Source organism: Phalangium opilio, unplaced genomic scaffold, assembly GCF_054372755.1.
Source record: "Phalangium opilio isolate 3A_F unplaced genomic scaffold, DU_Popi_V2 ptg000031l_1, whole genome shotgun sequence".
NCBI classification, from domain to species: Eukaryota; Metazoa; Arthropoda; class Arachnida; order Opiliones; family Phalangiidae; genus Phalangium; species Phalangium opilio.
The window spans coordinates 11,297,050-11,318,452 of record NW_028324158.1 but is presented as its reverse complement, the minus strand read 5'-3'; the positions used below and the strand labels follow the sequence as shown (position 1 = coordinate 11,318,452).

The 21,403-nt window shown below is 35.2% G+C and overlaps 2 long non-coding RNA genes across 2 annotated transcripts; one reads left to right on the top strand and one right to left on the bottom strand.

Moving 5' to 3' along the window:
- Window positions 1-6,290: 6,290 nt before the first annotated feature.
- LOC149690619 (uncharacterized) lies at window positions 6,291-7,625 on the bottom strand. Its single transcript, XR_016383891.1, has 2 exons — window positions 7,188-7,625; window positions 6,291-7,071 (listed from the first exon to the last, which is right to left on the bottom strand). It is a non-coding gene; the product is annotated as an uncharacterized LOC149690619 (long non-coding RNA).
- Window positions 7,626-14,096: 6,471 nt separating this feature from the next.
- LOC149690618 (uncharacterized) lies at window positions 14,097-15,166 on the top strand. Its single transcript, XR_016383769.1, has 2 exons — window positions 14,097-14,157; window positions 14,230-15,166. It is a non-coding gene; the product is annotated as an uncharacterized LOC149690618 (long non-coding RNA).
- The last annotated feature ends 6,237 nt before the right edge of the window (window positions 15,167-21,403 follow it).

Sequence of the window (21,403 nt, the reverse complement as noted above, 5' to 3'; positions counted from 1 at the left end):
GTTCTTAAAAGTGTCACGGTATTGAGTTTCGCGACATACTGCCCTACCTATTGTTGAAATACACTTTATCAAAACGTATAGTACTAGTGAGGACATCTGAAACAAGATTTATGACACTGATATATGTCAACTGATGTTTTCAAATATAGTTGATTAATTTTAAATGAGTTTTACACTATGCTTCAAGAAAGATTAGATGAGAACTGGCACGTGTTTGTATGCCTTTCCAAGTTAAAATCATTTCAGGATCCAAGATACCGTTCCAAGAAGCCAATGGTCCATTTGGACTATAGATTAAAATTTAAAACGCACGGTGCTGTAATAATAAAGTAGACGTCGTTTGAAATGGAAATAGTTCCAGACTATTTCCTTCTTTGGCCAGAATTGATACTAAGATGTTTAAAAGTGTGTCGTGTAAGCTAACCCAACCTCGCATTATAAATAAACAAGCTCCAACTGATACCTTAAATAATAATATTTGAATTCAGTCTTTAAAACGCTATCATCTTGAAGAAATGCAACATTTTTATAAGCATAAATGAATCTCCTACCCATAATTCCTCGGTGGTTATATTAACTCACGGTGTGGGTTGAACTTGGGAAGATAAAAAATAAAATAAAGGTGATATCGCAGCGTGGAATTATCCAAGCGTAACCACTAGATAGCCTCACTAATATTCAACTCAGGTACCTGGCCTATAGCGATGAAATCAAGTCCACCCCTCGGTATCTTTCAAGCCACTCCACTGATGCCTACCTGGAAACTACAGTTCTCCCGACTCTCTCCGCACTGTTTTTCTAATTTCCTAAACTCCCATTTGGCCAAAACATATTCCCTAATTTTTGATAGCGTCAGAGACTGCGACTATATTTATTCCTTTCATTGTTGGGCGGGGTAAATGTTAAATGTCCGTAAGCCCTGCTCCATGTCCTTTGGGAACGTTATGAAAGGTGGTGACACGGATACAAGTCTACCTCCAGTTTGTGCAATATATTGTTGTTGTATCCTAATTCTTACTGGTATATTTATCGATTAAATGTTTTTAAAAAGTAAACACATCATTTCAATCTTTTCACACACAAGTTAAACACGTTAAATTAATCACAAAGATCAAGATAAAAATGTCTACAACGGCGTGAACATCACTACGTTTTTATTTTGAGAAAGAGAGAAAAACCACAGGGTAAAAATTACCCTAAATTTTTCCGGGTATGTACCTTACCAAAACACCTCTCTCTCTCTCGCTTGCAAATTAAGTCAAAAAAAGTAAAAGTAAACCACAGCGGCTAACAGAAAAACCATTAATCTTTGAGAAAGCGAGTCTCTTGAGGAAGAAGAAGGGAAAAAATAAATTAATTCATTCGGGGTTAATACTAACAGTTAATACCACGGAAACCGGTAGACGCGATATTTGCATTAAACGGCCTGCATTTATATATATATCTCAAGGTGATTTCCATCGCAAATAGGTAAAGATAGCACCTGTTTATTAGAAGTAGCTTTTAAGTAATTGTACCCGCATCGTATAGTAGACCTTAACCTAAGGTTCGGCAAGGTTAATAGGTGAACTGGTTGGAAAATAAAGTTTACCCAAACAGGCCTTCAAAAAACATGCTGTCAAAAGCCTTGATTGTTCTCTAAATGCGTTTGGTTAGTCATTACTTATACAGGCGGTGCGGGTTTGTTTAGTTTCCAAACCATCTCCTCTATTAACCGTAGATATCTTAACTGATAGAAAAGGAGGGATGGATCCGAGATAGAAAAATCCATCGTTAATCACTAAGTATGGAACGAAACGAAATCGGGAGTTGATGCTCACATCGCGCAGTCTAGAGCAGGGCGGCTCGGAAGCCACGTTGTAGTACGTACTTCTGTTCAAAGGAAGCTGCTAGCTATAGTAGGCATTAAGAAAGAGCATGTAGCATCTGGAGTAGTAAGCCTATATAACGATCAAACGATCAAGAGCGAAAGAGAGTGAGAGACACTGTGGTTAAAGTTGTACCAGAGACGCGCTCCCGCGAAAACCTTTCATTAATATAAACGCTGGGATGATTGGTTTTCCTCCGTTCCGCCATTATCCCAATCGAGATACCCTGTTATTTTGTGTCCGGCCACTTCTTACCAAACCTATAACCTTAGCTATAATCTGCCCTATCATTGGGTATAAGCAAGAATATCGAAATCATTGTACAGAGAGATAGAAAAAAAAACATATACTCGGTAAGTGGGCATTCATCTTGAGAGGCAGGACAGCTATAGTTCTAATAAATGTAGAAGAACATTACCCAAGAAAATATCTGTGAATTTTAATTGGCTTCTTATCTATTGTTCTATTTTGAAGCTTTTGAAGTGGACATATATGAAAACCAGCGAGTGTTTTGTGTCGTGAACGTAGGTTGATTTATCTCGTGTCCAACCTCTCGCTAATGTCTCGGACGGGAGGCATAGACACGGGTCAGATGGGGTCAAGAAAATAACTCGTATAGAGAAACCCAGAAACGAATTTGGAGGCAAAAGGAGACGGGAGTAAAGAGCTATTTGTTACTACTGTTATACCGAGTATCACGGAATGGAAGAATTGAACATTTGTGCCAAAGAAAGGTTAGCTCCGAATGGGCGTTTATTTCTGTATAGTTTTTTTTATATCGGAACTATACTATTGCCCAGCGGGAAGAGGTCGGTTAACTCTGATGGCATAACGTGTAACAAGTTAATATATCGGAACAATAGCGCTATGTAATATAGTATAGAAGGAAACACGTGTTACAAATGTTTCAATCTTCGCAATACAAAAATAAACGATTTTGAAATACTTTTCGATTCGGGATAAAATCCATTATTTTTCGGATTAAACGCCGTCATATTTTGCGAAAAAAAACCCTCTAAATTACACATTTTTCTGTTAATAAACTTTATAAAATGGGAGGAACTTGGGGAGGAAATGTCGCTTCTACGTCACACATTCACTAAAGTTGCACTTTAGCACGTGGATGCTCCACAGATGAAAACTAGAAAAGTTGAATTCAAAAACTCACGAGAAAACAAGTACAATTTGTATTACCTAAGACTGGTCAAAGGCAACCTAAAGAAAAGTCTTAATTTTTCATCGAAAAGGTCCGTAGTTAGGCCTACATCATTCCATCAAGTTCAGAGTTCACGCGCCAAGGAAGAAGAAGTTAGCCCGGACGATGCTTGCTGCCGAAAAAAGTCTTCAACTTCCCCAAATCAAGCCAAAGAAAGATTTACGACTACAGGAAATAGTTTTATCGTTGCCTTTTTTTAAGAAAGAAAGAAGAAGAAGAAGAAAAGAGAAGTTAGCTAGCCAGGAAAAAGAAAACATTCTTAGGCTTAGCTTCCAAAGTTTCACTATTATACAACAGCGGTGATCTTTTTTAGGTCTGGTTCAACGCGATTTTTACGACACTCATTTCTTTCGGGTTTGGGGATCGAGGAACACAAAATAAAATAACTAAAGTAAAATAAAAACCTGAAGAAAGAAAAAAAGAAAGAAAACTTTTGTTACGTTCAAACTTTCACTAGAGTTATAAGAAGGAATTCCGTAGATAAGATGGTTAAAACTTAAGCTCTACTTACTCTGAAATTCCTCTATAAAGGTTGATTGTTCAATTTTCCATAAAATTAAATTTAGAAAGTTTAAATAAATTATGAAATAAGTCAACAACACCATGAAAATGATCTAGTAAGTTATACATCTTTGCGTAAATATAAACAACTTGTTTTGGGAATGACATCGTAAAAGTTCTAAACAATCTGATCTACAATTAAGTTTAATTCAAACTTTCACCAAATTTTCCCACCCAATCTACCAAGTTACCTTATTCTCGCGCTAATAAAATCTTAAACAAAACGAATAAACAAACATCTTCGAATCATCCGAAATTCCTCTAACTTGCACATTCAAAATGACTTTACACCGCGAGTAAACCCAAAATGTACCATTCAATCTCACTTATCTTAGGGTCAAGCAACATAATCCCCTTCAGATATACAGTTAGCAGTAAATTCACAGACGTCCTGTCTAAAAAAACGCGTGACTGACGCGATAAAAGAACCAGAAAGTTTCCCAGGTGTCTTGACAGTTAAAGATACTCGTTGAAACTATTGTTAAATTGATACTGTGATAGGGACAAGTCATATTGGCGTATCTTTCTCGCTTTTAGTTGGCGAGTTTGTAAGGGTGACCTCCGAGATGACCTTTAAAACACAGTCCGTGATTGAAGAGAACGTGATGGAGCTTCATGATTCCATGCCATGAGAGAGCAGGGGAGAAAAATAAAACAGAAGCTAAACGTAGATCGTATAGTGGGTCGGCCGTCTTTACCAGAAAAACAAGATAGAGAAGATGATTTAAGTAACTTATTTGAGAGCTAAAACAATCGCATCTCGTCCACGCAACACGACGTTTGGCGACCATGATTATTTGGACGAGTAATGGGGTGAACCATCGGCGTCTCTGCCCAATACCAGAACCAAAGTAACCCAAAGCGCCTGCGCGAAATATCCTTAGTTTCGCCTCAACATCTGTTTAATTTAAAGCTTCAATATACTGTAAGCAAATTCAGTTGAATTCAGTTCAGATCAATTCAAAATACCAATAAATAATTGACCAAAACCGCAGCACCCTATCCTAAAATAAAAGCTCAATATTTCAAAGTTATTGAATTCATATGGTAACCTTTACAAATGTTATTTCAACTGACGCAAAAAAGGTACACTCCCCTTCAAAATAAAACATTTCATTTCATACCCCCTACGTGGAAGGCTATCCAAAAGGCATTCATGGATATAATAATTTATCATTGAAAAGTAAAATAAAATTCGAATGAAATATCATCACCGTCATCCATGTATCATTTTATAGTTCCATCATCTTTTCATGGAAAATTTCAAAAATAAAAAGTTCAAATTAAAAATAAGAATTCCAAATCGAATTTAAAGAAACTACCCTAGGTGAAGTTTAGAGTTAGCTTAAAAACGAAACATTCCGAAAAGGAAATCCACTGCCTTCTATAACTAATGGCACTCATTGGGTATTGAGATCATTTCTTCGAACAGTTGGTGTTTAAACTCTGACGACTATCACACTTAATGGCGTCTGCGCAGTAAACATTTGAAATGAAGCAACTTTTTGTTTAATTATTCAGCTAATTTAATATTTAATTGATGTTAAAATTCCGCGCTATACGAACTAAGACGCTTTGCACATTTTAAGTTAGAGATGGCAGTTCCAAATCAAACCAAACCACCTTGAAGAAAATGTTGAAGCGAAAAAAAGGGGGATATAGGATAGGTTAGACTGAGGTGCGTGTTTTTATATTTTTTCCATCTTCTTGTAACAGGGAATTCTGGGAGGGAGCATTGGGGAGGGAATAGATAGATCTTTAAGTTAAGTTAGAGGAGGAGAAGGTCTACGGTTCTCGCTTCTAGCTAACATACTTTCTTCAAGAAAAGAAGTTGAGAACGGGGCAGGAAAACATTCTCTGGACTTTAATTACGATGGGAAACGTTTCACCGTAAGAATGCACCAAAGATTAAGGTTACGGTCAAGCTAATTTTAGTGGATTTTATAAACAAGCAGGGATACGGGGTTGTCTTTAGTACAAGATAATCTAACCACGAGAAAATCGCATTTCCCAAAAATTCGTAATATAGGTCCGTAGCCTTAGGGGATTCAAATACTTTTGCACCGAATGTTTTATCAGATATTTGTCCGCGATTTCTTATCGTCACTTAATTACTAACCTAATGAACTTCTGTTAAATAATGGCAATCGTTTCGGAATTCAAATTTTATATATTTTCGAATCATATACCTAGGTTCGAGAAAATTATAGATGATTATAGAGTTTCTTTGAAAGTATAGCTTTAAATGTTAACTACACGTGATCATCTGGTACGCGAGTGACCTCTTGACCCCCTGGACTCCTCCCCTTATTCCATCTTTCGGAGGGAGCATACGCTTAAGGGGTTCCCCTTACCACGATCTTGAAGAGTTTTTATTTTTTCAAATACTTTTTTCTTTTCTTTTTTATTTTGAAGAAGTTTTTCCCCTTAACCTATAACAGAGTTTTCTTCGCATACCTGGCGAGCTTAAAAAGGTTTATTTAATAGTACGTCAAGATTCGCTCCGAGCGCCATAGACCCCCGTAGAGAACTCCAAAAATCCCCCAAGAAAAAAACTCAAGAAAAAAAATGTGGTTGGGAGATTTGAAGATTTCTCTTGATCCAAATCTGTCTATAAATAAGAATAAAGTTTTAAATGTAAAGAATTTTTTCTCGAGACGGAATTTTATTTAATGTTAATTTTAACCATTCTGCATTTATTTAGAAATGCACTTTACATTCCAAAACCGTAATCGTTTAAATTATGATTACAAATTTTAGTAATTCCCTTTATAGTTTAGTTGTATTTTGATTTTTGAATAAAATAAACAAAAACACCTCACTGTTTGAGCTACTATAATCAGTCTAAACAAAGATTTCAAAATTTGTTATTGCAACTGCTATTGAATAAAACTTTAATATAATTAATTTAATATATAATCTAGCTAAATAAATTCCAATATTCATGTCATGCCAGGAATAAATACAGTTAAGAGGAATAATTGTTCACCCTTTCAGGTAAAAGGTGCGTCTAGCAGCTCTTCCTATGTTATCCACCTTGATACGCTTAGAAAGTGGCTATTCCTAGTAACTGTATGCATTCCCGAACATACTTAAACACCACGGAAAATTCTTCTTTCATAAACTTTGTACATTATCCAATAAGAACGCTGTATTTTTGATCCAATCCTGTATGGACGTTCTGCTCCAAGTTCTGTTTATTCCATTTCTTTTTTAAACCAAAGAAAGCTTGCAGGGAGTGCAACCAGCATAACAAACTGAATAATGAATAGATAATTACTTTGTAAAACAAGAGAAAGACTATCTCCATTACCTAGAGGGGCTATCTGGTTCTGGGGCGTCCGTCAAGTCGCATGGTATATTTTTGACGGCCCAATGCCAATCATCCAAGAGCACTGCCACTAAACTCTCTCATACGATAGCTAGCTGGACCAGAAATTTATTTTAAATGTAGTAGAGAGGCCGCCTTGCCTTCGTTTTTTCTTCTTTCTCTCTCTCTCTTCTAAAGCTTATAATTAGGATCTGTGCTGTTTTTTCATTACCGTGAGCTTCCAGCTTCACCGTTGATGAGATTCTATTTTGCCTCCCTACTTTGCTCTTGAACTGGCTCGGCCCCACCCCGAATGGCGTAGTTTTTTTTTCTTGGGGGTTTGGGATCATGGCAGATTGCGGCTCTGGTGAATGAAAAATAGAATTACTAATGACTATGAATGCCTTCACGCTATAGGTTTTCACAATATATATAAAAGAAGAATTATCCAAGTATGCACGAAGACTTTCAGTTCAGTCACAAATTATTGTAATACGACATTTGTGTATTAGAACGAAGGGAATTTAAGTTATTAGGGTCGAAACCTATGATTTAAAAGTCCATAATAAATGTCAAATAAACTATAGATGAGCAGCGTGGATTATGCAGGAGAAATTGCTTTGAATTGTTACTTAATTTTTTATAATATCTGCAGCTTGTACACAGCGACTCAGATGGTCATGGGGACAAATTACTTTGGCTGCAGTACCAATTTAATCTAATTAAAATTAATTATGGAATTCAATCACTCGATGTGATATAACGAAAATAGGAATTAAATCTGTCTATTAAATTTTGAAATATATATTGTATTTGCTGACACTAATATCTCAGACCTCACATTTAATGGGACCTTTAAAATGTCCTTAGTTAAAAAGAAACAATAATTATCATTGGTGCAAATTAGGGTTAACATTTTCATATTTGAGGCGACAAATAATCCGCTTCTCTTCCAAAAGGAAAAAAAAACGCCTAACCAATAAAAACTCGGCAAATCTCTCTACAAGTTCTTGGTGTTAAGAAACAAATATGTCTTTATACGTGCTTCATTAAATTTCAAAATTCATTAAATCCGAACAATAGGAATATAAAATACACCCAGACGAAACGAAAGAAAAAAACTATTTAAAGTTTGGTTATCCTACATCCGCTGCATTGAAACACGCAAACCAATAAAACCACTCGCTACGCGAAAGGATACTGAGAAAATCCACGCGTTTTAAATGCTAACAGCACCCTTTATTATTTCTTAATAGATTTTAACTAAATTTAAGCCATATTGATGCCATCCGTATTTCTGAGTAGAGTTTAAGAAAGAGGAGGGGTAGGTAGATGAGCGGGAAAAATCTTTAATTAAAACAGTCTCTACATGGGCCCCGGGCCTTTCCTAAGCCTAAAAAAAAAAAAAATTGGAAAAACGCGCGGAGTAAAAAAATTTGGTAATTGTCCACTTATGCGAAGTATTTTGCTATTATGCAAGATAGCCCGAAGATATAATAATCGTTGGTACTAGCGCCATAGCAGCTTATAAACTCGAGTTTAAGGTAATATTTTTTTTTCAAGGAGGGTGAAATTCAGCGTCAAATTTTGACTGATATGTGACGAGGTTCTGTCTACCGTGATTCTGAACTTCGGCGGGCCCGATCATCTCATGCATGGGGGCCTCTAGGCTATTTTAGCTATTTTACAATCCCGCCATTTTTTTTTCTTTGAGAATATGTATAAAAAAAAATAAAATAAAAAATCCCACTATCGTGAGGTAATAATTACAGGTTTCCGAGTACAATCCCCGCCATAAGTTTAAATACTAACGCGTTTATTTCAGGGCAAAACTGAATTAAGTCCCTGTAATTCGACAACTAAATATTTGTTGTTAATATTTTTGAAAAAATGCAATGTCAAATTAAGGTCGTAGTGGTCTATATGAATATTGTTAAGTTCGTAATTTAGTTAAGGTGTTGTTGTTCGTAACATATGTGTTTACAACACCTAAACCTCCCAATTTTTCATATAATAAATGTTTAAAACACCTAAAACTGTTAATATCTCATAAACTAAATGTTTAGAACACATAAAACTGCTAATTTACTATAAAATAAATGTTTAAAACACCTAAAACTGCCAATTTCCCATAAAATAAATTTTTATAACACCTAAAACTGCTAATTTATTATAAAATAAATGTTAAGAACACCTAAGACTGCCAATTTCTAATAAAATAAATGTTTACAATGCCAAAAAACTGCAGATATCTCATAAAATAAATTTTTATGACACCTAAAACTGCCGATTTCTTATAAAATAAATGTTCAGAACACCTAAAAGTTCGAATTATATCTTAAAATATACAGTTTGAAAATACGAAATTGTAAACTTATCAAGTTCAAACATCGATGAGACAACTAGGGCTAAATATAAATTGAACTCTAATTCTTTGAAAATTTAACAAATAATTTCGAACTAAAAGATATTGAAACAATCCTTCCAATAAACGATACTACCCTTTTGCACTAAAATTCCTGCGTTAAATCTAACCCAAGGTATTTTTGGTTGTACATACATATATATATATGAACATACAAACCAAAAGAAAAAAAATAAGAAATCCCCATAGGGGAAAATCTTTATATTATTATACAATAATATAATAATACGTTTTATAAGAAAAAAGTAGGCGTAGATTTCTGTACGGATGTGCCTGTTATATTGGATGATTCCCTATACATGTGCGTGTAATACCGTAAAAAGCACAGAAGAAATACGCCTATATTTCTTAACTAATTTACATAAAATAAAACAAAAATTAAATGGATAAGATAGGTAAGTACATTTCAAACCGATTTCAAACCCGAGCTCTGGCTATGTCTGCTCTATACGTAATTATGTATGGTTGGTACCATTTTAAACCAAACCTTTTGAATTTTAATGATACTTAAAGAGGAGTGTCTTGTACATGCAGTTTAAGTGGAACCTCGGAAAAACACCGAAACATTTTTGCTTCTTAATGTTCCTTACAAGTTTCTTTAATTCCAAAAAATAAAGAAAAAAAATCATGTTCTTTCTCAACATCCGTTTGACCGACCGTTTATCGTTTTCTCACACTATAAGATATAAAAATTGCGTAACCTTTATTTTAATATCAAAGCAGGGAGTGTATTTAACTTTAATAATTATAATTTTTAGGTTTATATCCGTGTTTAAATGGTTTGTGATAAAGATAACTTGTTTTATAAGAGTTAATATTTATTTTAAAATGATTAAAAGTTGCAATACATTTTGTAATATAAAGCAACGGTTTTGATGATTAAGTATCGAATTTCCTGTAATTTTATATCTAGAAATACATTCTTATGTTGAAATTTTTAGTTTTTATTCTGTAAAAATTAAATTTAATTAAAAGAAGTAATAAAAACCATCCATTTAAATCAATTTCTTTATATTTAAAATTCCGTTTTCTTTTCTTTTTTCACGATGCATGGGAAACCATAAATATTAAAACCACTGAAAGTGTTTCTTTTAAAAGTCATTATTAATTAAAAGGTGGCAAAAAGAGTCTATATTATATTATATAATATAATATATATACCATCTTTCTTAATTCTAATAATTCTTCTGAGAAGTTGCGCGCTGAAAAAGTGTCGGTTTAATCATGTTTTATCTTGAAACTTGATCAAAGCACATCTTTAATTATAGTATACACTAGTCAATTGAGGCTTGCCTCCCCCTCCCTAAATCTAGCCCCCCCCCTTGTCTTTTAAATTCCCCACTCGGATAACATTACACATTATCACGCTTATAAGAACACCGATCGTAAATTTTAACATCGTCACGATTAATCTAACCGCTAGTATTCGTGACAATATGATTAATACAGTGGAAGCCTGTAAGTAGGGATTATTCCTACCTGTTTTCTCTACTTTTCCCCCCATATTTCTCTATTCCATAAGAATTCCTAGAAATTTTACGGAGTTGAATGTGTAAATCTAACTCAAGTTTAAAATTCGGCGAAATAGGCGACATCGGGTGGATAGTTAAATCTTTTTGCGTTATAAATTATGGTTTTTAAAGGCATTAATTTTTATCACGTGCTTTTTAATTATTTAAACTTAATTTGCTTAATGATTTTTCTCGATAAATTCTTCATTAATTATTGCCTCGTTATAAATTTAATGTCTTTCGTTTTATTAATAAATGGTAAAATTCTAGTTTTAAACCAAATATTAATGAATTTAGAAAGGATGGTAAGCTATACAAATATTTGAACCATTTATTTTCAATTAATTCTTATTGAAACTAAGACGCAAATAAATAAATAATAAAATATAAATTATAAAACATAAAACACAAATTACATATTATAAAATATAAAAATATAAAGTTTAAACCATAAACTATAAATTATAAAATATAAACTATGAATTATAAAATATAAACTATAAATTATAAAATATAAACTATAAATCATAAAATATAAACTATAAATTATAAAATATAAACTATAAATTATAAAATATAATCTATAAATTATAAAATATAAACTATAAATTATAAAATATAAACTATAAATTATAAAATATAAACTAGAAATTATAAAATATAAACTAGAAATTATAAAACAAAGTATAAATAATAAAATATAAACTAGAAATTATAAAACAAAGTATAAATTATAAAATAATATTTGTAAATAGAAATTATAAAATGTAGATTTTAAATATGAATTCAATAATCTCAACTTTAAAACTGTTAAATTTTCTCAATAATTTTCTATGAAACTCTCAGAAACTCTACTTCTTCTAACGTTGAATTCTACTACAAAAATGTATATATTTTATATTCTCATCATGATATTCCCATGGGATTCTTCACAGCTTTGGAAAGGGCACCCGCAAGAGTGATAAATTAATAGTTTTAGTGCTTGTGTTATTGAGTGTACACCCAGATTAAGATTAAACTATCTTTGTATATTGCACGTGGGAATTTTGTCTCTTCAACGTTATTATGGGTGGAGTATAGAAGAAGAAATAGAAGAAAAAAACCTAATGTTGACGATGCTTTTTGTAACCAATATTGCTCCACGCCCTTTTCCGATATGGTGTAACGTATCTACAAGTAAGTGTCCCTCCTCCGACCTCCAGAATACAAGAAGTGATTGTCAAGAAATTCATTATTAAATCAAAATGAATTAATGAAAATATTAAATGAAAATTTCACGGAGATAGAAATTTTATTAAATTTTTTAGAAAATGGATTAAGTCTCAAAAACATGTCATCAACACGCGTAGGTTTTTATTTCCTGTACACCTGAGTGTAATGGTTGAAAAACTTCAACGTTTTTGTAAACCTCACAATACGTTCGACCATATGTTTATAAGATATGTTCCTTCCATAAGTTTGTCACTGGTTACAAGTGAGGGTGATAGGTCATAGATTCGAGGTAAAGCGACGCGTAGTGAGGTGGCGCTGCCAAAGGCTTAGTACATCTAAATAGGAAGATGGAAGTCCTGCAAAATTAACCACCGAGTGTAGGACTTCAATTCTCGCTTCCGTCGTTCTCGAACTATCTCTCAGTAAATCTCTAGCATTACGAAGCGTCATACTTATGGAACATATCTTATAAACTTATAGTTCGACATTATGAACTTTGGGTCTTTAGAAATGTTTACGACTTAAAAGTTTAACGATTTAAATAATATTTCTTAACATATAACATATTTTTCAGTTAAAGTCTAATATCAATTAGGTCATTTTTAATTAGTAAAAAAATGGCATTAAAATTTGGGTCTTCCTACAAATTAACAATCATACCGTACTTATATCGTTAAAAACCAATTAAATTTATTTTTTAAATAACCTTAATTACTTAAAACCTCATATCCATCAAAATGAATAATTTTTAAAAATATTTTAACTAAATAAATAAATGAGTGAAGTGACCGCATCACTTGTCACTAAAATAAAGCCTAAATTTACCTTACTAATTCACTTAAAATTATTACAAGTAACGTAGTAACAAAACAAAAAAAATAGACGCGGGTAAATTACGAAGTATCTAATTAACCAACCAATGATATACAACCTCAATAAATCTATTACCCACGTCACCCGTCACTACATCCAAATCTAAAACACACTCTATCAATCAAGTATTTGTTAGGGTCAAGCGATACAAGAACTTAGTTATTGGTAAAAGAAAGAAAGAAAAAATAAATTGAATAACGGTTCACGTATAGTCTATGGGTCATCCATCTATAACTATAATTCAAAACCATCCGAGGTAACTTGACAGCGTTGCCAAAGTTAGTTAAACCCTTCTAAAATCTTTTAAACAATCTCAGGTGACACTAATAAATTCTTACATTCCATAAATTACTTCTAGGATCTTTTTAAACGAAACCCGTCAAATAAGCAACAAGTTTTAAGTAAGTCTTTGACCTAAAGACGTAAATTTTTTTCCAACCAGGAGGTTTTGTATTAAAATGTTTTCAATAGACATACGTGCTCTCGTGGGAAATTGGTCAAAAAAGAACGATAAATATTAAAAACACCCTTTTTATCCTCTAATTTTTTTTCCTACAGCACCGGTAATAAACGGGCAGGTAGCGTAAATTGACGCGTTAATAAGCTCGGAATATCCGCCCAATGCATTGAAAGATAGACCTCATAGATAGAGAGATTTTAGAAGAAAAAAAATGATATATTAATAGAGTTGACAAAATCATAAATCACTTTATAGGCCTTTCCGTAATTTACTTCGTGTTCGTTTAAGAGGAGCTAATAGGGAGAAAGGCAGAGTTAAGAAAATGGGTAGTTATCAGCTATTAATGCACGCAAAAGGGCCTACTTTGCCCGTTAGTACATTTTGGTTGCCATTTTAAAAGATGGAGGAATAAACAAACCCAAACTGACAAGAAAGTGTCGCGAGTGCATTTCAATCGCTATCTACAACAGACTGAAATTATTGTAGAATTCCGTTCGATTCGGTGATCATTCAGTACCAAACTTGCCTCAGATGCTAGAGTTACAACTTACTGGCAACCCTGTTAAGCGCGGTTAAAGTTAAGAAACGAGGGAGAAAATTGCCCCAGCCCCTTCAGCACACATTTATCTATACTGAACTGTGTGAAATACTGACCTAACATACGTTCAAATAGTCGCTGTTGATATAAATAAGATTGAAGTATTACTAATCTATGATTGATGTAAGTAACTTTACCCTCCCTTTAAATAGTCAAAACCCATCCATATATTCCCGTTTTATGCCTATTCGTCAGGTCAAAATTGGGGCCCCCGAGTCAAAATATCATTCAAATTTGAAAAGTCTTTTGGGTAATCTATGGACATAATCCCACCTTCTATCAATTCACTTCGTGTCTACAAAAAAGACTTGTTATAACAAAAAAAGAAGAGAAATACCCTGAAAAAATAAAATAAAAATGTAGTAAAATGTTATCAACTTTTGACCGTGTAGTATAGTAGAATATATAGGTAAGGGAAAAAGAGAGCCGGCCGTCATTTATACGTATAATGAAAGATATATCATCGAAAAACGTGCGCTGTCCGTCGAGCACTAACTTCACGACCCGTCCCGTTTATTAACTACCCCCCGGGAATTGGCTAAAAACTACGGCGCTCAGAGACCGGATAGATAGCCGGGCTGGACGTCCCCGAAAAATTTTACCGCTCTCTCCGAGCGCGCCAAATAGGTAAGAACGAATCTTTGGGTAAAAATTTCGCGCCGCGCAATCCTCCCAACGGAGAACGAAAACTGCTGGAAAAATCCACGAGCGCGGCCAGCGACCGCCTGATCCGGGATTTCGGGCTGCTGATCTCGCTCGCGACCAAGCCAAAACTTATTTCGTGCAGCGCTCCACAATTTCGCGCCATTTATATTATACAACTCAAGATGATTTGATCCAAGTAGTGTTTTTTGGAATTTTAATGGTATGTAAGATATTGTATTTATAAACTAATTTTATCATCAATTAAAAATCATTATTAAATATAATTGTCCGTATTAATTATTTGAATTATACTTTATTAACAAAGAAAGTTGTCAATGAGAGTATAAATTTTTCATATATGAAAATTCAAATTTATACAGATATAAAATTTTGAATGTAAACAATGTCAAACCATTAGGTTTAAAAATTGTACTTCAAACTTATATAGTAGCTTATATTGAATAAACGTACTGATTAAAAACTTCAATCGGATTAACGTATCCTATTAAATTTCGCTTAAACCAAATACTATATACGAAAGAAGAGCTGTAGAGGTCAACGTTTCATTCCCAACCCTAACCGGACATTGCACTTTAGGGCTTTAAAACTTCCACCACGAGCGTTCGCGTGTAATTTCTCCCCGAGTTAATATTGTATCTCAATTTGATCATAGCCAGAAAAGGAAAAGTAGAGTTTAACCGCGCTCGCTTCGCGCCAAAATGAAGATTGAAGAGTCGAGTGATTAGAAAAAGCGCGCGGCAAAAAGAGCGCGCGCGGGCTATTGTTTCTGTAGCATTTTCTACAATTGCTTTTTGCCGACGCCTGGAGTCTCAAATTGACAAATAGCGCTCGGAATTAGCCGGCTTCCCCTTGCATATATGTGCCTTCGGGCTTCGGAAAAGTCCAGGACATACAAGCGAAACCCCTTGGCGAAATGAAAGAAAGATTTAAGCGATATCACTAGACGCTTAATTGTGACAACGTAATAGGCCCCAAAAACCGACGTGGTTCTATTCTAACAATCTGACCAATTGCAAAAGTCCATAATTAGAGGTTAATATCAAGGAAAAACCGAACCTAAAATGCTGACAACGGTTACTAATGGTGCTTTGGTTCATAGATAGCTAGTGTAAAGGAAAGTGTTTCCAGTGCAATATAACCGCTATCTACAACAGCTTGTAGAATTCAGTTCGATTCTGTTTCAAACCTGCATTTGATGCTCCAATATCAAATTCCTGGCAACCCTAAAGCGCATGCGCGCCTAAAGTTAAGAAACGGATTAGGAAATTTGCATGGTTTCTTTCAATTTCTCTGTTATTCCTGTACGAATTATCCCAACGTAATACCAAAACGTTAGGAGAAGTACCTAAACTACTGTTCTGTAAGCTGTTGCGTTTCAATAAGGCTTCACGTCATGGCCTTCTGATAAACATGGCCACCACAAACGTAGAAACAATCATCGTATTTACAAATTATTGTACTTTTGGTTGGTGGGAGAGGGCCGGGTGGCTGCTGGAGTTATGCTATGATGACTATCTTTTTAATTTTTCCATCCACGTGATGTATTTAGCATGAATGTCACGTAATGCCAGAAAACGATACAGTACACTAGGGAACTAATGCGAGTTTCGTGTAGTGTACAACCGATTTGTAAAAACGAATATAAAAAAAACGAAAATTATATAACATGCAATATAGCTAAAGACTAAAATGGGTTGATTAGTATATAACCACACTTTATTTCAAGTTTTCTCTGTACTGGGTCTAAATTTGCGTAATACCACGTGAATTATTGTATTATACTAAATATTATCGTGTATTATGAATTGTATTTTCAAATTGTATTTGCTGGAGCTGTGTTTGATGCAAACCCATGATGTCCTTGATACGAATTTAAATTGCCTTAGTTCAGATGTGCCTAGGCTGAAATCCCCACGTGACCTCGTGAACTTTGTAACGTCACGTCTCCAGCTTTGGAAATTCATTCCAAAAGACCTACAAATAAAAAAATCCTCAATGAAAACCTGATCTACCTCTAGAATAGACGATGATGAAAACAGGTGAAAATTCTCATTATTAAAAATTCTAATTTCCCATCTCGCCTAGGCCTATATAGCTCTTGAAGAAAAATAAGCGAAAACCGGTCGTTAATTAAAATCTAGTACATTAACGTCACAGTGCTGCCAATTGAACGTACGTCGGACGCCATCTTTAGGAAACCCTCTGTCACGCAGTCAACTCTTAAAAGGAATCTCATTATAATATCTCATTAAGTAGTCAGATCTCGTCTCATTAGCGCTGACCTTCGGCTCAACTAAATAACAAAAAGAATAATAGCACACTATACTATAATCTTCATAGCCTGATACAGCGTCAAAGGCATCAAACTGCTGATTCCGAACCTTACTCTATCCAAGATTGAAAGACGACCAGAAATTCGTAACTTGTAAGTATAGACTCCCTGGGTTAAACGTAATTCGATTCAATTACAATGGTTTGAAATTATCATTTTAACCCAAATTAAATTGCACTAAATGCCGCGATTCGAATCAATCATGAAATTCGTTTATTACAAACAGACAAACCAACACACGGGGTCGAGGCCTCCATTGGGGTATGCTCCCTCTAGCCAAGAAGCTTCGCTAGAGGCAGTGCGAGTTGGTTAGTGAACTCGGGCTCCGCCTGGTGTTGTTTCTTGTCGAGAGGGAGGATACCTCAATGGTGGCCTGGTTTCTCTGTTTGTAATAAAGAAATTTGTCTATAAAATCTTGGAAAAACAACATTTTGAGAAAGATTTGAACAATGTTTGGTGAAGTAACTTCGATTGATGAGCTTTTTCGGATAGCAGACGCTTCCAGGGCGCTGAAGGGGAGGGCGTAGTCTTGATAGTTGTCTTCTTTTTATTTAAGTAACACCCTACACGCCAAACTTTCTCTCTGCCGGGAGAGTTTTGCCGAAATTTTTCTCAACTAATGTATAAGCTTAACTTAACTTTCGCCAGGTACGAGTGAGGGGGGAGGGAGGGAGGGACGGACGGAAAGGCTCTTAATGGTTTATAAGGGGTGGGATTTCATTCGAAATCATTTCCCATTCTCGAAATCAAATCACGAACGAAATTTTGAGTCGACGCCCGCATTTGCAAAAGCGCGCTATTTGATTTTTATAAACCATAACTGTTTCGAGGTTTCGATTTTCAAGAGAAATTAGGCCATTTTGTCTATAATAACTATTTTAATTATAATAATAATTATTATACAACTCCAATTAAGAATAATTAAAGTCAACTTCGCATGTTGGTGGAGCTTTTCCCCTAAATACATTATTTGTTTTTTGGGGGTTTTCGAGGTAAAACTCCATGGTCAATTTAAATACGAAAATTAAAAACAGAAATTATTTTAGTCAACTAATCAAGTGGACCTAAAAACAAAACGAGGCATGCAAGTTCAGATGAACCAATACTAACGAAAACTTCATTCGCGTCATATAGAAACCCCCGTAAGTCAAATATTAGCATAATATCGAGTAAAAACAAAAGCTGAGAAACGTGTCAAGTTTCAGCAGTGAGCTTTTTTTGATGGCTTATTATTATTATTTTTTTTTACCTTTTCAGGTTTCGCTTTGAAACGCGGTCCTCCTCATAGGTACACCCACCTCTTTCCAAATTTATTCCTTCCATAGTTTCATAGTATAGGCCTATTAGATCAGAGAAGGGCGCGCTCCGAGCACGTGGACAGGGGACCCGGAACGCCACTGAACTTAGGGTCTTTCATTACGAGTGGATGTTTTGCTATCGGTTACCATGGAAACTCTCTTAATATTGCTCCCCACTCCTATAAGGTATATCGTCGTATTAGACGTTAGTATGTATGAGCTTTAAATTCAAAGTATGGTCATACATTGTTTGAACAGTGTTCTATTATAGCTAACAAACACTAAATTTCAACGTAACCTGAATTAATATATATATACACTGTATTTGTTATTGAATCTATTTAGAATGAAGTTCATGGCGTGTAGTATTGAATTTATACCCGAACAATTTCAGCGGAATTTTATTGAAACGTATCTAACTAATTTGCTCGAGGAATTATCATTAATTTTCAAATAATGGTCCAATTAACTTGTTGTCGAACCCTGTCAACTCTACGACTCTGGAATCCCGCGTAATATTAGGTATACATGGAACCCCCTTTCAGAAAAACTTTTATTTTTCATCGAAAACCAAAAACCGAAAAGCAGTGATCCCCTAACCAGTTTACAAGGCAGCTATCACCATCGGAGAGGAGATTTTTAGAGTATCCAGGAGCTATTTGATGAAGCCTAGAGTCCTAGACACTCTTAGTGGTAGCAATAGGTTTAGATCGAGCAAGAGAGAGAGAAAGGGATAGAGTAAGGGGGCAGGAAAGAGACCATGTGATGTATGTTTATGGTCGTGAAAGAAAAGGTCTCTCTACGAATTCTCCGGAATTGCACCCTGTAGGAAGAAGAACGCTGCACTAGCGCATTTGTTATCCGTTCTGGCGGAAGGCAAAAACCCTCCCAGCTCGAAACGAAATCCCGAGCAACTCTGGTGCAGTACTGCCCACCCCGGTTCAGCTAGAGCAATAAGGGAGCTACAGTTTCTCGCTAATATAGCCCTCCACCAGCTTGCGCGGACCAGACGGACCCTACCCTGTGATCTATGGCCACCAAGCTATTTTTTTTTTGCTTGGAAGTTTTTTTTTCTTCCTGTGCACCAGCACTGACTGAGTGGGGTACGGTGGAGCTTGGAGAAATTGGGGAATTTTTCTTGTTAAAAAAGACGTCGCTAGTGGAATGTACTGAATTTTGCACGTATCTTTAATTGGGTTTGTTTTATTTTTGGTTGCCAAACCATAAGAAAGAAGAAATTTTGTGAAGCTTCCAAGGCAATAACCGCTTCATCAAGGCTACTGGTTAAAGGGTTACAATACCATCTTGACGGTCTAGGCAAAACGTTAGAGCATGTCGTCCCTTCGAGTGTTCAATGATATTTCATGCTCTTTGAGTTTTGTTTACAAAGATTTACTAAAAATGCGGTAGTCTTGATTCTTGAACTTCTCACCCAATTACTAAACTCGGTATGGACAGACTTTTAACCGATGGCAAAATTTTTGTAAGACACCCAACGCCGCAATGCTTCCAGTATTTGAAACTGAAAAATCCCATAGTTCCGTTCGTAGCGCAAGGTTAAGGGGTGCGAAGTATGGCAGAATGGGAGCATCAGCAGGAACGCTGAGCGAGTATCGAATGTCAGAAAATGCCACGCGAGACATTCGCCCGCGCGCCAAAAATTTGGTGGCAGAAAAAGTGAGAGTAGAAAATGAAATTGGCTTGTTAGGATCTCGCGGTCACTTTCACACGTGTCAGAGGAGAGGCAGATTTGGTGGAAATTACGGCTTTTCCCAGCCCCCGTCTCGATTCTCAAAAGAAGTTCCTAATTCGAAGTTCCAAATAAGGTAAAACGTTACATTCATCCTATAAGTTGCCATCTTTGTCGTTGTAATTTTAGCACTAGTTAGCGTTCCCAAACTTGTGTAAAGTATTTTGTCATCAATCTCAGAAAGAGTTTGTTGTCATAATAAAATGTTTATGTTTTTATTTTTTGGAATGTTTAACACTTTTACTTCTTGTTGTCGCCTTCAATTTATACTTATATAACAACCCTCTAACCTCTAAGCCTATTTTTTATAAAACCCAGAAACCCAGGAGTTGTAAGAGATGGGGTGTACTTTTAGCGGGAGAAATGCGAGATATATAATTTTTTCTCTCTCTCTTGGCTGGACGCGGAGTTTTCAACGCTCTCGTTGATCTTAACGCCTTCTTTTCGGTTGGTTCTCTCTTTTCCATTTCGACAACGAGCGATGTTTTATTCCTTTTCGCTCCTTACACCCATTTATTACTCGCTCTGGAAAAAACCACCAGATTTATCGCGCGCGAAAAACCCGGAGCTCCCCTACAATTTCGGATCAGCGCGCGAAATAGGAGATTTTTGGCGGGAAATTATGTGTCGGTAAAGTTTCGTGGTTACTTCTTACAGGCATACAAGCGGTAGTAAGTACATACTACAATCGTCATAAGACTAGTCAGCGAAAGAAGTTGAAAATAGAGGAAATTTGGAGGTAAAATGTGGTTAAAACCTTAATTAGGCTTAAAGACAGGATAGTTTTTATTAGCTAGGTTCCTATAAAATACAGACGCAAGCTAAAGAAATTTAAATATTAATATATTTCAAACTTTGAAGTCTGCCATCATTGAGGGACAACTACAAGCTTTTTCCGACCACTAAAATTGGTACGAGTGTCCAGTGTCCACTAAAGAAAAAAAGGTTAGGCGGAAGAAAGAAAGAGATCGGTCTTTAATGACCCATCGATCGCCAACTGGGGAGATCAAATGACCCCTGACCTTTAAACCCTCCCCAAGACTGGACCCTCCGTCTAGCTAGCCCTTTGTAGTAGCATCTGTAAGGACTTCGATACAATAAATGAGACTTGAGGGGAAGGTTTAAAATGACCTTCGGTCGTCCAAGTAGGTGGGGTTCTTTCCAATAACCTTATTGTTAACTGGGACCCCTTGATGGAGCTCTAAAAAACGTGGCACACACCAAATTCCAATTTACAACCTATCACCTTCCCTCGGAGAGTCCTGCTTTTCCATTCGGGTGTGTTCTTAAAAGAGAAAATGTTCATTTATTTAAGGTGTACTG